General features: G+C 37.8%; 1 protein-coding gene across 4 annotated transcripts in view; it reads right to left on the bottom strand.

Annotated features, from left to right (window-relative positions):
- RAB40AL (RAB40A like) overlaps positions 1-17,320 on the bottom strand; it is a 121,422-nt gene that overhangs the window by 77,770 nt on the left and 26,332 nt on the right. For all 4 annotated transcript variants that reach the window (XR_010119751.1, XR_010119752.1, XR_010119753.1 and 1 more), the window contains exon 4: positions 10,563-10,726. The gene's annotated coding sequence lies outside the window, so the exon portion shown is untranslated. The remainder of the gene's footprint in view (positions 1-10,562; positions 10,727-17,320) is intronic.

The following is a 17,320-nucleotide window of genomic DNA, read 5'->3' as shown; positions in this document are numbered from 1 at the left end:
AATTAAAACTAAGAAAAACAATACAAAAGATAAATGAAACAAAAAGCTGGTTCTTTGAAAAGATAAATAAAATTGATAGACCATTAGCAAGATTAACCAAGAAAAGAAGAGAGAAAATCCAAATAAGCTCAATTAGAAACAAAACAGGAGATATTACAACTGACACCACAGAAATATAAAAGATCACTGAAGACTACTATGAACACCTTTATGCAAATAAACTAGATAACCAAGGGGAGATGGATAAATTCCTGGAAATATACAACCCTCCTAGATTAAACCAGGAAGATATAGAATCTCTGAACAGACCAATAACAAGCAGCAAGATTGAAATGGTAATTTAAAAATTACCAACAAAAAAAGTCCAGGACCAGATGGATTCACAGCTGAATTCTATCAGACATTCAAAGAAGAATTGGTACCAATCCTATTGACACTATTCTAAAAAACAGAGAAAGAGGGAATCCTCCCTAAATCATTCTGTGAAGCCAGTATCACCTTAATACCAAAACCAGGGAAGGACATAACAAAAAAGAAAACTACAGACCAATATCCCTGATGAACACAGATGTAAAAATCCTTGGCCAGGCATGATGGCTCATGCCTGTAATCCCAGCACTTTGGGAGGCCAAGGCAGGTGGATCACTTGAGGTCAGGTGTTCGAGACCAGCCTGGCCTACATGGTGAAACCCTGTCTCTACTAAAAGTACAAAAATTAGCCAGGTGTAGTGGCACACACTTGTAATCCCAGGTACTTGGGAGGCTGAGGTGGGATTGCTTGAACCTGGGAGGTGGAGGCTGGAGCGAGCTGAGATCACACCACTGCACTCCAGCCTGGGCAACAGAGTGAGACTCCATCTCAAAAAAAAAAAAAAAAAAAAAAAAAAAAAAAACCTCAACAAAATACTAGCGAACTGAATCGAACAACATATCAAAAAAGAAAATCCACCATGATCAAAAATCACATGACCATCTCAACAGACACAGAAAAGGCATTTGACAAAATCCAGCATCCCTTTATGATTAAAACTCTCAGAAAAACTGGCATACAAGGGACATAATTCAATGTAATAAAAACAATCTATGACAAATCCACAGCCAACATAACACTGAATGGGGAAAAGTTGAAAGCATTCCCTCTGAGAACTGGAACAAGACAAGGATGTCCACTCTCACCACTCCTATTCAACATAGTAGTAGAAGTCCTAACCAGAGAAATCATACAAGAGAAAGAAAGAAAGGGGATCCACATTGGTAAAGAGGAAGTCAAACTGTCGCTGTTTGCCGATATGATTGTATACCTAGAAAACCCTAAAGACTACTCCAAAAATCTCCTAGAACTGATAAACTAATTCAGCAAAGTTTCCAGATACAAAATTAATGTACAGAAATCAGTAGCTCTCCTATATACCAACAGCAACCAAGCTGAGAATCAAATTAAGAACTCCTTTTACGATAGCTGCAAAAAAAATAAAATAAAATACTTAGGAATACACCTAACCAAGGAGGTGAAAGACCTCTATAAGGAAAACTACAGAACATTGCTGAAAGAAATTACAGATGACACAAACAAATGGATATATATCCTATGCTCATAGATGAGTACAATCAATATTGTGAAAATGACCACACTGCCAAAAGCAATCTACAAATTCAATGCAATTCCCATCAAAATACCACCATCATTCTTCACAGAACTAGAAAAAACAATCCTAAAATTCACATGGAACCAAAAAAGAGCCTGTATAGCCAAAGCAAGGCTAGGCAAAAAGAACAAATCTGGAGGCATCACATTGCCTTATTTCAAACTATACTATAAGGCCAGAGTCACCAAAACAGCATGATACTGGTATAAAAATAGGCACATAGACTATATATATATATATATATATATATATATATATATATATATAACATTTATATATATATATATATATATATATATATATATATATATATATAACAGAATAGAGAACCCAGAAACAAAGCCAAATACTTAGAGCCAACTGATCTTCGACAAAGCAAACAAAAACTTCGAGTAGGGAAAGGACACCCTATTCAACAAATGGTGCAGGGATAATTGGCAACCACATGTAGAACGACGAAACTGGATCCTCATCTGTCATCTTATAAAAAATCAACTAGAGATGGATCAAAAACTTAAATCTAAGACCTGAAACTACAAAAATTCTAGAAGGTAACATCAGAAAAACCATTCTAGGCATTGGCTTGGGCAAGGATTTCATGATAAGAAACCAAAAGCAAATGCAATAAAAACAAAGATGAACTGCTGGGACTTAATTAAACTAAAGAGCTTTTGCATGGCAAAAGGAACAGTCAGCAGAGTAAACAGACAACTCACAGAGTGGGACAAAATCTTCACAATCTATACATCTGATAAAGGACTAATATCCACAACCTACAACAAACTCAAACAAATTAACAAGAAAAAAAATAAACAATCCCATCAAAAAGTGGGCCAAGGACATGAATAGACAATTCTCAAAAGAAGATATACAAATGGCCAACAAACATGAAGAAAAGCTCAACATCACTAATGATCAGGGAAATACAAATAAAAACCACAATGCAATATCACCATACTCCTGCAAGAATGGCCATAATAAAAAAATTAAAAAAAAATAGATGTTGGTATAGATGCAGTGAAAAGGGAACCCTTCTATACTGCTGGTAGGAATGTAAACTAGTACAACCACTATGGAAAACAGTGTGGAGATTCCTTAAAGAACTAAAAGTAGAACCACCATTTGATCCAGCAATCCCACTACTGGGTATCTACCCAGAGAAAAATAAGTCATTATACAAAAAAGATACTTGTACCCACACATTTATAGCAGTACAATTTGCAATTGCAAAAATGTGGAACCAACCCAAATGCCCATCAATCAATGAGTGGATAAGGAAACTGTGGTATATATCGATATATGTGATGGAATACTACTCAGCCATAAAAAAGAATGAATTAATGGCATTTCCAGCAACCTGTATGGGACTGGAGACTATTATTGTTAGTGAAGTAACTCAGGAATGTAAAACCAAACATCATATGTTCTCACTCATAAGTGGCAGCTAGGATGCAAAGAATGACACAATGGAATTTGGGGACTCAGGGGGAAAGGGTAGGAAGGAGGAGAGGGATAAAAGTCTACAAGTCAGGTTCAGTGTATACTGCTCAGGTGATGGGTGCACCAAAATCTCACAAAATACCACTAAAGAACCTACTCATGTAACCAAATACCACCTGTTCCCCAAAAACCTGTGGAAATAAAAAAAAGTAAACAAATAGTATTGTACAAATACAAAATAAATGAAAAGGAAAATAAAATAAAATAAAATAAAGAAATTCCTTTACCCATGTCACCCTAGAAAGAAAGTAAGAAACCAAAAATCATGTGGAATAAAAGGAATGAAAAGACCTCAGGCCACTTTCTACTGCTACATTTCCAGATACACTCTGTTTCAAATCTTTTATTTTATTACACGTAGGTATTTTATCTGGGTACCAGCAATCTTTCTTCTAAGAATCTATCCCAAAAACACAATGAAAAAAGACCAAATGGCATAAACACAAGGCCATTACTGGCAGAACAAATCCTAACAACAGGAGACTAGAAATAAAACAAATGTCCACCAATAAGTGATTTATTGCATAATCTAAAGTATATCTATATCCTAGAATGCTATGCAGCAATAAAAAGCAAGGACTCCTTCTCTATACTGCTATGTATTGATCTCTAGAATACATTCTTAAGTGGAAAAAATGAGGTGCAGAAATATGTCTGAGCTGTTGCTGTTTATTATGGTAGACACTAGCCATACATGGTTATTTAAATTTAGGTTGATTAAATTTAGATGAAATTAATAATTCAGTTCTTCAATTACAATCACCACATTTTGGGTGTTCAACAACCACAGGGACCTAGTGGCTACTGTGGTGAACAGTGTAGACAGAGACTCTTTTTGTCTCTGCAGAAATCATACTGGACTCCACTGAAGTAGAGTAGCCTACTTTTAAACCATGAAATAGGAGAAAATAATGTATTTGCTTATAATTTTAAAATTAGAAGGTCAAAACAAACATTGATAAAAATGATTATGCATAAAGGGATAGAAGAGCAGCCCAGGATTGAAGACAATCATGTGTATTATCTCAAAATATAATACATATTTAATGGTTTTAAGCACTGAAAAGGATAAGTAATAATGACCAACCCAATAGTAATGGGCAACTCTAGTACCAAGAATGAGACCTCTAAAACATTTCCCACTAAAAAGAACCAGACTCCTTTGGAAAAATGTCTGACTCCACGTCTGGGGTAGGAATGGTACCAAGGGAGTCTAGACCAAACTAACATATTCAAAACCATGTCAAGAATAAGTTGAGCTAAAGAAGCTTCCATTCACAAAGACAGAAAAATCTGAACATCAATAAAAATATTGCAATAGGTTAAAACACATCAAATATAGAAACATCTAGAGCTTATGAAAACACTTTAATAATAGAATAGAACAAAAGAAGACAAAGCAAAATCAATTCATTGCTCCCCTTTGAAGAATCCTAGGAGAACAACCCATTATTTTGAAAAGTAGAAATATAACAAAAGAATTAAGCATTCATCTTATTTTCCTATGCATACCATAGTAACCTATAGTCGATGAGGGGATGTTTCTTTTATAGAATAATTCAAGCTAATAAATGCCAAAAATAGAATTAGAACATCACCCTGCTACAACTTTTAATGAAATGTGGACTTATACACATGTAGAGGCTGCAAAATACCTGAGGTATAACGCAGATGGGAATTTTTATAATCAATAAATCTAACAACTTTTGAACCCAGTGATCAATCTTAACATCGTAAGAGGAGAGAAAACTAGATACAATTAACCTCCTCATGGTATAATGCTTTAGGAATAAACAACACCACATATTAGGTACTTCTGCCAAAAAATCTGAATTGGATCAAGACTCTAAATCTAATACAAATTTAAAGGAAAAGAAGTTGCCAGTGGAATATAATAAACAACACAATAAGGATATAAGTCAGCAAAATCCACAAAGCAAACTCCATAGGGCGAAATATCTTAAGCAAATAAATTGGAATGTGTGATGGTTAATTTTATGTGTCAACTTGACTGAGCAACAAAGGTCCCAGATATTTGGTCAAACATTATTCTGGGCTGGACATGGTGGCTCATGCCTGTAATCCCAGCACTTTGAAAGGCCGAGGTAGGCAGGTCACTTGAGGCCAGGAGTTCAAGACTAGCTGGGCCAACAGCCAAACCCTGTCTCTACTAAAAATACAAAAATTATCCAAGTGTGGTGGCACATGCCTGTAATCCCAGCTACTCAGGTGGCTGAGGCAAGAGAATTGCTTGAACCTGGGAGGTGGAGGTTGCAGTGAGCCAAGATGGTGCCACCGCACTCTAGCCTGGGCAACAGAGAGAGATCCTGTCTAAAAAAAAAAAAAAAAAAAAAAAGTTATTCTTGGTGTGTCTTTGATGGTGTCTCCGGATGAGATTAACATTCAAATGGGTGAACTGAGTAAAGCAGTTTGCCTTCTCTAATGTGCATGGGCCTTGTCCAATCAATTGAAGATGTAAACAGAACAAAAAGGCTGACCAGGAGGAATTTCTCTGCCTCATTTCCTGAACGGAAACATTGGTCTTTTCCTGCCTTTGGACATGAATTCAAATCACTTTTTCTTGTGTTTCTAGCCAGCAGGCTTTTGGCCTGGAATTTACAACATTAACTCTCCGGATTCTCAGACCTTCAGTTTTGAATAGGAACTATACCATAGGCTCTCCTGGAAATCAAGTTTGCCTACTGCAGATGTTGACAAATCTCAGCCTTCATAATTACATGAGCCAACTACTTATAATAAATCTTTATCACTGTGGTTCAACTTATAATTTTTCAATATTATGGTGGTACAAAGTGATATCCATTCAGTAGAAACTGTACTTTGAGTACTCATACAACTGTTTTTCACTTTCCGTACAGTATTCAATAAATTACAGAAGATATTCAATACTTTATTATAAAATAGACTTTGTATTGAATGATTTTGCCCAGGTGTAGGCTAACGTAAGGGTTCTGAGTGTGTTTAAGGCAAATTAGGTTAAGCTATGATGTTCAGTAGGTTAGGTGTATTAAGTGCATTTTTGACTTATGATATTTTCAACTTAGGATAGGTTTATTGGGATGTAACTCCATAATAAGGACCCTCTGTGTGTGTGTGTGTGTACATATGTGTGTGTGTTTGTGTGTGTGTGTATACACATACAGGCGTATCTCTTTGCTTTATTGCATTTCACAGATATTGTATGTTTTACAAACAGAAGTTTTGTGGCAACCTTGCATCAAGCATGTCTATTAGCACCATTTTTCCAATAGCATGTGCTCACTTTGTGTGTCTGTCATATTTTGGTAATTCTCACAATATTTCAAACTTTTCATTATTATTGTAATAGCTGTTGTAGTGATCTGTGAACAGTGGTCTTTGATGTTACTGTTGTAATTGTTTTGGGGCAGGCACCACAAACTACACCTATCCAAGATGACTAACTTAATTGATAAATGTATGTGCTCTGACTGCTTCACTGACTGGCTGTTTCTCGGTCTCTCTCCCTGTCCTCAGGCCTCCCTATTCCCTGAGACACAAAAATATTGAAATTAGGCTATTATATTAACCGTATAATGGCTTTGAATGTTTAGGTGAAAGGACGAGTCCCATGTCTGTCACTTTAAATCAAAAGCTAGAAATGATTACACTGAGTGAGCAAGGCATGTCAAAAGTTGAGACAGGCCAAAAGCTAGGCTTCTTGCACCAAACAGCCAGGTTGTGAACACAAAGTAAATGTTTTTCAAGGAGATTGAAAGTTCTCCTCTAGTGAACATATGAATGAAAAGAATGCAAAACAGCCTTATTGCTGATAAGGAGAAAGTTTTAGTGACCCGGATAAAAGATCAAATCAGCCACAACATTCCCTTAAGCCAAAGCGTAATCCAGAGCAAGGCTCTAACTCTATTCAATTCTATGAAGGGGAAGAAAACGTGAGGAAGCAGCAGAAGAAAAGTGTAGCCAGAAGAAAAGCTGGAGCTAGCAAAGGTTGGTTCGTGAGGTTTAAGGAAAGAACCCATCTCCACAACATGAAAGTGCAAGGTGAAGTAGCATGTGCTCATGTAGAAGGTACAGCAAATTATCCAGAGACATAGGTAAAATAATTGACGAGGGTTGCTATACTAAACAAAATATTTTCAATGTAGAGAAAACAGTTTTATAGTGGAAGAAGATGCCATGTAGAACTTTCACAGCTAGAAAGTAGAAAAAAATGCCTGGCTTCAAAGCTTCAAAGGACAGACTGACTCTTTTTTTTAGGGATTAATAAAGTTGGTGACTTAAAATTGAAGCCAATGTTCAATTACCATTCTGAATATCCTAGGGCCCTTAAAAATTATGCTAAATATACTCTGCCTGCATTCTAGAAATAAAACAACAAGCCTAAATGACAGCACCTCTGTTTACAGCATGGTTTACTGAATACTTTAAGCCCACTATTGAGGCCAACTGCTCAGTGATTCCTCTGGTGGACCCAGGCAAAGTAAATGGAAAAATCTTCTAGAAAGAATTCATTTTACGTGACATTGTGAACACTGTGATTCATAGGAAGAGGTCAAAATATCAACATTAAAAAGAATTGGAAGAAGTTGATTCCAACCCTCATGGATGACTTTGAGGGGTTCAAGACCTCAATGGAAGAATAACTGCAGATGTGATGGAAACAGCAAGAGATCTAGAATTAAAGTAGAGTTGAAAATGTGATGGAATTGCTGCAATCTCATTATCAAACTTGAACAGATAAGGAGTTTTTTCTTCTGGATGAGTAAAGAAAGTGGTTGCTTGAGATGGAATCTACTTCTGGTGAAGATGCAGTGAACATCATTGAAATGACAACAAAAGGTTTAGAATATTCCATAAACTTGATAAAGCAGTGGCAGGGTTTGAAAGATTGACCTTAATTTTGAAATAATTTCAACTCTGGGTAAATCGCTATCAAATAGTATCACGTGCTTACGGAAAAATCTTTTGTGAAAGGAAGAGTCAATGGATGCAGCAAACTTCATTGTTGTCTTATCTTAAGAAATTATTAGAACTATGCCAACTTTCAGCAACCACCACCCTGATCTGTTAGCCATCAACAGCATCAAGGCCCTCTACCAACAAAAAGATAATGATTCACTGAAGGCTCAGATGATTGTTAGCAGTTTTTAGCAATAAAATATTTTTAAATTAAGGTAAGTACACTATTTTTATAGACATAATGCTATTTGCATATTTAATAGACTACAGTAGTGTAAACATAACTTTTATATGCAGTGGGAAACCATAAAATTCATGTGACTTGCTTAATATGGTATTTGCTTTATTGCAGTGGTCTGCAACTAAACCTGTAATATCTCTGCAATGTCTGTGTGTGTGTGTGTGTGTGTGTATATATATATATACACACAGATATACATACATACATATATGTGAGTGTGTGTATGTGTACATATGTGTGTGTATATATACACATATATATACAAACATATACATATATGTATATACATATATATATACACACATATACATATATGTATATACATATATATATATATACACACATATACATATATGTATATACATATATATATATACACACATATATATGAGTGGTTCTGTGTTGTTGGAGAACTCTGACTAAGTAGAAGGTTGAAAAAAGGATGGACCTTCTTTGAATTAAAAGGGACTTAACACTTTGGAGAAATTACAATTAAAACCAGGAGGAGACAGTACCACATGCTCACCAGAACAACAAAAATGGAAAAGATGGAAAATATCAAGTGTTGGTGAGGATATGGATTAAGTGAAACTCTCACACACTGCTGGTGGGAGTATAGATTGAAAAAAAAAACACTGTAAAAACTGCTTGGTGGTATCTATGGAGCCACACGCAGACATACTCTATGACTTTAGGAATGCTATTCTTTGGTATATGCCCAAGAGAGATGAAAATATATGTCCATCTATTTGATACAAACAAAAATGTTCATATGATCATTACTCATGATAAATCAAAAACTGGAAAATACCTAAGTTTTTATAACAGATAACTATATTGTGAAGTATCCAACAATATAATACTTTACAACAATGAGAATGAATAATCTACAACTACAAACAACAATACATGTTAATCTCACACACATTATGTTGATTGAAGGGAGCCAGACACAAGAGAGTGCATGCTGTATGATTCCAGTAATATTTCTTCTAACCTCCTGACAAAGCTTGAGGAAGGAGAATATCAACAACCCATTTCTTTTTCTTTTAAGTTACTTAGTGTCCTCTTATGTTATGTAGCTTAACCTCAGAGAAGCAAAGCAAGTTTCTTCTGAGCCCTTTAGAAGTGAACAACTGCATGTAAGATCAAAAGCTAATACTATGTCTGGTGGACAGACAACTGGGTGTGAGTGATTTAGACGAGAATCATACATGGATGCTCAGTCTGCACAAAATCCCACAGTAGTCAATGAGTCACCATGGTAACCATGCTGGCCAAGGAAAGGTGGAAAAAAAGCAAAGAATAATCACTCTGATTTGGTTCATAAAATGTGCGAAGAATTGAAAGAGACTGACATGACCACATTAACACTCCTTAAGTGTTCCTAACAAAAGATACTCATCACAACTTCAGTGACATAAACATATATATATATGTGCATGTACATACACTGATATATCCACATGCTCTCTCCCTCTCTCTCACCACCAAAGAACTCACAATTCATCAGGTAAGGAAGAAAAACACAATTCAACTGATTCAATTCTAACCACAAATATAAAATTGGAAGTACTATAACTATTCTTTTACAGATTGATCTTTCTAGAGTTGACCTGTAGATTGTCTCTAGGCCTTTTCTTCTCTTCTTGAGTTGGATGGGGCCAGTTTTGTTATGATGTCTGCTCTCCCCAAAATGATCTATGCTTTCAGTGGAATCCCAGTCAAAATTTTTTTCTAGAAATTAACAAGTTGATATTAAAATTCATGTGGAATTCCCTCAATTTTTGTTTTTCTGATTTAAAGTCTTTTAAAAAATGTAAGACGAGGCTAAAACTGATAGACTGCAAAGAGAAATATTAATACATGAATGAAATTGCTAGGGACACCTTCTAACCAACTGCATAGTTCAACCCCCATCTGGGAGATACATGGGAATGACTTATACAGTCAGAAAAAATATGTATTTATTACAAGTGCATATTAAGATTAAGTTCTTTCTTCAGTGTGGGTAATTCATTGCTTTCAAAGCAGGCATCACTTAGATGGGTGTCAAGGGCTACTTCAAAGCATGCAGCTGCTGATAAAAGGAAATTCCACCCGCTAAACCTCTTCCCCAGTGATGAGATGAAACTAGCTTCTTTACTTTTAAGCTATTTTGTGAACCTCACAGGAGCTATTCCACCACATGCTTTTGTTCAGATCTATGAACTCACCATAAGCAGGTGTCATGTCCTACCAGGGATGTAAGTGCTGGTGGTCTCCTAGGATTGTTGCCCTTTAAGTCAGGAGTAGAAGCTTTGGCAGCCATCATGACCCAAATCCTCAGAATCTGCCTCTTTCAGACACCTGATATGAGCTTAGACATCCACATGAAGAGCTGCACAAGGAGAAAGAGAATCCAGCAATCACTGTGCTTTCTTAGAGTAACTATGTGCCTGGCACCCTGCTAGGCACTGGGTTAGTGAACAATGACACTGATACAATTGGGTAGTGATCATAACAATTAGAAGGGTCATCAGTGGGTTTCTCACTAGGACCTTTTTCTTCTCCTCTCCTCATCTATCTTCTAATAACAAAATTGAAAAGGAATGAGAAGTGACCTCAACTCACACAGGTATTCCTGATTCTGCAATAACCACAGGGCTATGGGCTTGCATTTGTGTTATTACAATCCCGGTTGCAGCAATCCTGTATGTGAGCATTCTTATCCCCATTTTACAGAGGGGGAAGCTGAGGTCAAAGAGAGTCATTACCAGTCTCATCCTCCCATGCCTGGCCTTTACGTGGAAAGTAGCTACAGGACACCCTGGAGCAACACACGACACTCACTGGGGTGAGAAGAGCCCTATATCTCTCTCATTCATCCCAGGGCAGTTCAGCCCCCACCACGGGGCACCCACAACCTCAGCTGAGTCCCAAACACCTGAAGGCAGGACCTTGCTCTCATAGCCATATTATTCTAGGTCTTCTGCTCTATTAAAAGATGCAGAAGCCCCATAATGACTTCAGGTTTCCATGGCAACTGTGATGCACTGACTTGCCCTCTATATCTCACATGCCTTTGCATAGCTCCTTTCCCTATAGCTGAAAGCATATAGACCACTTTAGACCACCACCTGTGAAAGCATACTCACTAGAGGAACTAGGGTGGGACGCAGGCAATTGGGGGAACTCTGCCCAGTTTGGTAGAAGAAAGCAGGTCCCTGTGGTCAAAAATTTTGTTTAAAAGTGACAGTAGAGGAGTATCACCAGTATCCAGAGACCCAAGATGTACCCCAGGGCTCTTGGTGATGAGCTAGCCCTCTGAGAGTGAACGTGCAAAACTCACACATCATGCTAAGTGGTTAGTCATCTGTGGCGGAAAACTAGAGAATGTCTATAATCATATTTGTGATTTAAATGATCTAAAATACCATAAAATGTCATTTAAGGAATCTCAAATTTATTTCATGGAAGCAGGCCTATAATAATATAATCATTTAGTAGGCAGACATCTAGTCAATTCAATAATACATCGGGTTATCCTGGAAAATTTTTATCCTACATTTTTGATACTTTTTCCATGTGGAGAGACATCCATGAAAAAAAAAAAGAAAAAAACAAAAACACATGTAGCCTCTCTACACACTCACTCCTTCTCTATCACAGGAATGACTTAACTGATTGGTAAGTTTGAAAGGAGAAATGGGTTGTTCACCCCAGGTCCTCTCCCTTCAAAACTCTAAATAGTAAGCCACCCTTCAGGAGCAATCATTCTGCTCTGTCCTCAGGGATGGGTCTTACAACAGGCCTACAGCTCTACTCCCCTTTCTGTGCCTCACTGGCTCATCAACTCTTTCTATGGTCTTGCTTTACAATGCTTTCGTGTTTAAGAAGCCCCCAAAATACCTTCCTGCTCTTAGCCTGAACTCTAAACCAACTAAAAAAATCACAAAAAAGTAATAAGCATAATACATTGATTTTATTCCTCATAAAAGTGATATTGGAGAATGTGACTTAGATTTACTGTCACATGGGCTTTCTATGAATGAACCCCAGAACTGGACAGATTAGTCCATCCAGCAGTGCTGCATTGGGACAGTCACAAAGGCCAAGGACTGCAATGAACAGTTAACTGCCTGCTGTCTCCTGAAGGAGCCCTGACTCTGTGTACCCAAGGAAAGTGATCTCCTTGCCAAGGGCTATCCCTGTAGCAGGAGAAAGTATCTCAGGACACCTTCTTTGAAAAACAGTTCACAAGTGATAGATATCCCTTGTCCCAATAGCATATTCATTAAGCAACCTGCTGAAGATATGATTTTCCATATGGCTTGGGAGTAGCGTGTAGTAACAGCCTCTGAATTCCTTAAAATGAGTGATTGCAGTGGAAGCTCCTTTTATGGAGGGGGATTTGAATTAGGTTCTAAATTCCAAGAGTGGGTTGAAAATCATATATTGTGAAATTTTCCCTTGAAAAATCCCTTCAAGAAGGAATTGAGGAAATGTTCAGAATTCAATATCCACACATAAACTCATATGCAGATTATGGCAAAATTTATAACAAAGTCCTACCAAGGCTTTAAGGCTAAGAGAATCTCTACAAATTCCAGTATAATAGATTAGAGAAAAAGAAGGAAAGTTCACCAAATCCACGTTTTGGATATTCATTTCTACTTAACAAAACGTCCCAAACAATAGCCATTTATCATCTCTCAGGATTTTGTGTGTTCACTAGGCTTCACTGGATGATTTCTGCTCAATGTGGTATCTGTCATCAGGGACTGCAATCATCTGAGTACAGACAAACGCATCCTGGGACTTCCAAAAAAGCTCACTTACATGGATGACTGATGCTGGCATCTGCTGGGAGCTCAGTGGGGGCTACTGTGTAGAGCACCTTGGTTCAATACAGAGTCTTCTATTGGAAGAGTAGAAAGATAAAATAGAGTACATCTAGGTAAATCCGAATGTTTTAGTGTATATAATTTTGTCTATCTGAAGTTCAAATTCAACTAGTCATACTGTTTTGGTTTTAAATCTGGAAAGTCTAAGGGGTGACACTGTGAACCTGTAAGTTTAATGACCATCTGATATGATTCTTCCAATGGGAAAGGTCTGGTGAAAACAAGCAGATAAGATTGTTAAAAAAAAAAAAAAAAAAAAAGACAAAAGCTGGTAACACCTGGTGTTTGTGGAATAAAGGAGCAATTGGATACACTTGGATACACTGTTGGTGCCAAATTGGTGTATATATTTTTTGAGGCCCACATTATTACAACTTCATAACTTGAATGGCCTTCAATACAGAAGTCCTATTTCACCAACAAAAGAGTTTCAAATGAGGGTTTAGAAAGGGATCCCAAAGTGATTTTGACCTGCAATTTGGTTAAGGAAGCTTGGGTGAGGGGGCAGGTTAAGAGTCATATGAACTTTTGGCCCCAAAGAGGAAAGATAGCTAACATTTATGAAGCCGATTTTTAGCCAAGCCTAGTGCTACATTCTTCATGTTAGTAGTTGGAATTAACCCACACAACAGCCCTGCTAGTGAGGTATTGCTATTCTCTCTCCACAGATGGATGTGACTACAAAGCACATATTCCTTACCAGAGAAAGATGGCAAAGACATTGCTCACCAGGCCTACTGCTAGAGCCAGGAATAGAATCTGTCAATGTGGGCACCCTGAGGTGCTGGTGGCATTTCCAGCAAGGATCCAAGTTTGGTGCCCCTTCCCCTTGCTTCAGGAATGGTTTGTGGCAGAGCTAGAAGCAGAAGCTTCAGACATGAAGCCAGTATTTCTTCCATCTTTTATGAAAACTTAAGGATTGGGCTGCTTATTATCTTGTAGGAAAGGGAGGACCCCTAAGGACACAGAGAAGGGAGAGGAAGAGAGATTTCTCCCAGACAGGAATGATGTCAGAGGTTTACAGGTCCCTCTAGGAGTAGGAACCTGAGAACTGCTCCATATCAAAGCTTGGAGTGGCTCCTGGATGGTCCACCTAGAGTGGGTATCCAGTGTGAGACAGATTTTTCTGTTTGGATCAAAGGACAGATAACAGTGCTAGCATTTTTTTCTTATTTCTTGTATGCTTGATGCTCTGGCATCTGAGGCCTTGCTAACTGGGGAGGGACTACTCCTTCCAGGGTTAGCTAATTCCTAGTCCTAACAAAGAACTCACCTAAGGAGCACACCTTTTATATTCAAACTAACTAATCCAGAGCACCTACACATACACACTCACACCTCCTGTACTGGGCTTTTATACTCCAGGCCAATAGTACCCTCCCCTAATCATACCAGAGCCTGATTCTGTCAGAGGCGTTTGAACCAGAGAAACTCTATTTTGAATAGGGGCTAAGTAAAATAAGGCTGAGACCTACTGGGCTGTATTCCCAGGTCAAGGCATTCTTAGTCACAGGATGAGATAGGAGGTCATAAAGACCTTGCTGATAAAACGGGTTGCAGTAAAGAAGCCAGCTAAAACCCAACAAAACCAAAATTGCTATGAAAGTGACCTCTGGTCGCCCACACTGCTATTATAACGCATTAGCATGCTAAAAGACACTCCCACAAGCACCATGACAGTTTACAAATGCTATGACAACATCAGGAAGTTACCCTATATGGTCTAAAATGAGGAGAAACCTTCAGTTCTGGGAACTGCCCACATCTTTCCCGGAAAACTCATGAATAATCCACCCCCGTGGATTATTCAGAGAAACACTGCATGTACTCAGGGACTTCTGTGGATGATGAGCCACCAAGGCTTAGGGACTAGTCATTTTACAATCCCTTATGGATGCTCACTCAACAACCCCTCTTGGTGATGATGAAGATAATGATGAAATCCTGCCCCTAGGGCCAAGAGACCTGTGTACGGGAACCATGTGAACTGACTGTCTTTTAAGATGGCAGACAGGGGCTCAGTCAGACAACAGGTATTTCTTCTGGGAGAGATGATATTAATGTTTTTAAAACTGTAATCATATCATACTCTAAGTTGTATATCCTTTAATCTTCACCTTCATCCAAGTAACCTATTGTGAAATTCATAGTTTAGGTCAGGTTATAGGAAGTTAGGAGAGGTTAAGTAAATCAGCGGAACTATGTTGTTAATGCCTGCTCAGTAATAGAACCTGGAGTTTCATTAAAGCTTTGTGCCCTGAGGCTGCCAGGAATCTGAGTGCTCTAATCTCCTTGGCACTCATATTCCAGTCTGCACCACAGATACCAAGATGTTGGAGTTTCTATTGTGATGCATTTGTTCAATAAAATATCCCAGCATTTAACATAGGTATACATGAATCCATACCAATATAAACAAAAGTTTGAATTAATAAAGAAATAGGTGAGAGATGGAAAATTGTCTTTTTCAAATAATTCTAAGTGAAATATGTAGCTATCTGCTCTCCCTGAGGTCAAGCTTAATTTTGTACCCCAATTGCTGAGGGTAGGGCTGATTTTGTGACTTTCTCCTAAAGAACAGAGTAGGGAATGAAAAAGTTATTAGAAACTTGACAAACACCACTTTCACCAAGTGATGAAACATTATCACCAGTGACTTCATGTGAGCATTATGTAAACCCAGATATGATGTGACAAGAAGGGCCCTTCAACTCTATGGCATTCTTTCTCAAAACCTACAACACTAGTCTAATCACAAGAAAAACTAAGTCTGTACTCCTCAAGACAATCAGTCATGAAAATCATCTGGCAGTTCCTCACATGGATAGAGTTATCATACGACCCAGCAATTCCATTCCTAGGTACACACCCAAGATCAACACATTTGTCTACATAAAAACTTGTACACAAATGTACATAGCAACCTTATTTGCAATAGCCCAAAACTGGAAGCAACCCAAATGTCCACTAATTGATGAATGTGTTTAAAATGTGATATATTATGATTATTCTTTGCCAATAAAAGGAATGAAGTATGGATATGCCATAATATAGATGAACCTTCAAAACATATGTGAAGTGAAAGAAGATATATGCAAAAGACCAAATATTATATAATTGCATTTACATGAAATTTCTGGAGTAAAGAAATCCACAGAGACACCAAGCATATCTGTGGTTTGAGGCTTGGGGTGGGAGCAAGGATTAATTGCATTCAAGCATGATGAGACTTTTTGGAGTGATGGAAATGTCTAAAACTTAGTTATGGTATGGTTGAACAACGCTATACATTTAATAAAATTCATCAAATTATGCCCTTTAAATGCATAAATTATATTGTGTGTAGGTTTAGCTACAAGAAAGCTGTTAAAAAATATGATATTGATCTGGTCTTCTGACACTGATTTGATGTACCTGCTTCATATAAACATGAACATATACAACTGTTGCTATATCCCAATCTGCTAACTCTTTCCTGTGTTCCTCCAAGCAATGACTGTCCCCTTTCCCCTCATGCTACCTTGGGTTTTGCTTCTGTGCAAAATTTGGTAACTTCTGATCACTTCCACATCCTCCAATTATGGTAGTGGCTTGAGAGTTGATCCATGAGAAAGTCCAGCGCCTGCCTTGTGTGACTAGATGTCAACATTACTAGTTTCTTCATTCCTCTACGGCCACATGACTCTACTTGGGGACACTAAACGGAACTACCTTTATGGGTGTCAGTATGGCAATACCTAGCAAAGGGTTACATAGCTGTACACCTTTTGCACCAACAATTCTCTTTTAGAAGTTTATCTTCAGGACATAGTGGAAGATGTTGATGAGGATCCAGTGTTAAGGCCTGTCATCCTGATAATTCCCTTCCTTCACTGCAGAGCCTGAACTTAGAGACCAAATGGGACATAAGGCCATAAAGGGGCAGAAGGAAGAGGGAAACGTAGTTGTCGGCACACATGAACTCTCTCTTATACAATAATCATGTTCTGTTATCACAATATCAGAATTCTCCTAGGAGGAACAAATTCTGCTCACCAGTACAAACAGCTACAGCAACTGTGCCCTTTTGCAGTGCACAGACTCTGAAA

Source organism: Symphalangus syndactylus, chromosome X (assembly GCF_028878055.3).
Source record: "Symphalangus syndactylus isolate Jambi chromosome X, NHGRI_mSymSyn1-v2.1_pri, whole genome shotgun sequence".
Taxonomy (NCBI): Eukaryota; Metazoa; Chordata; class Mammalia; order Primates; family Hylobatidae; genus Symphalangus; species Symphalangus syndactylus.
Note: the sequence above shows the minus strand (reverse complement) of the source record. Positions and strands in the feature narration are given on the sequence as shown.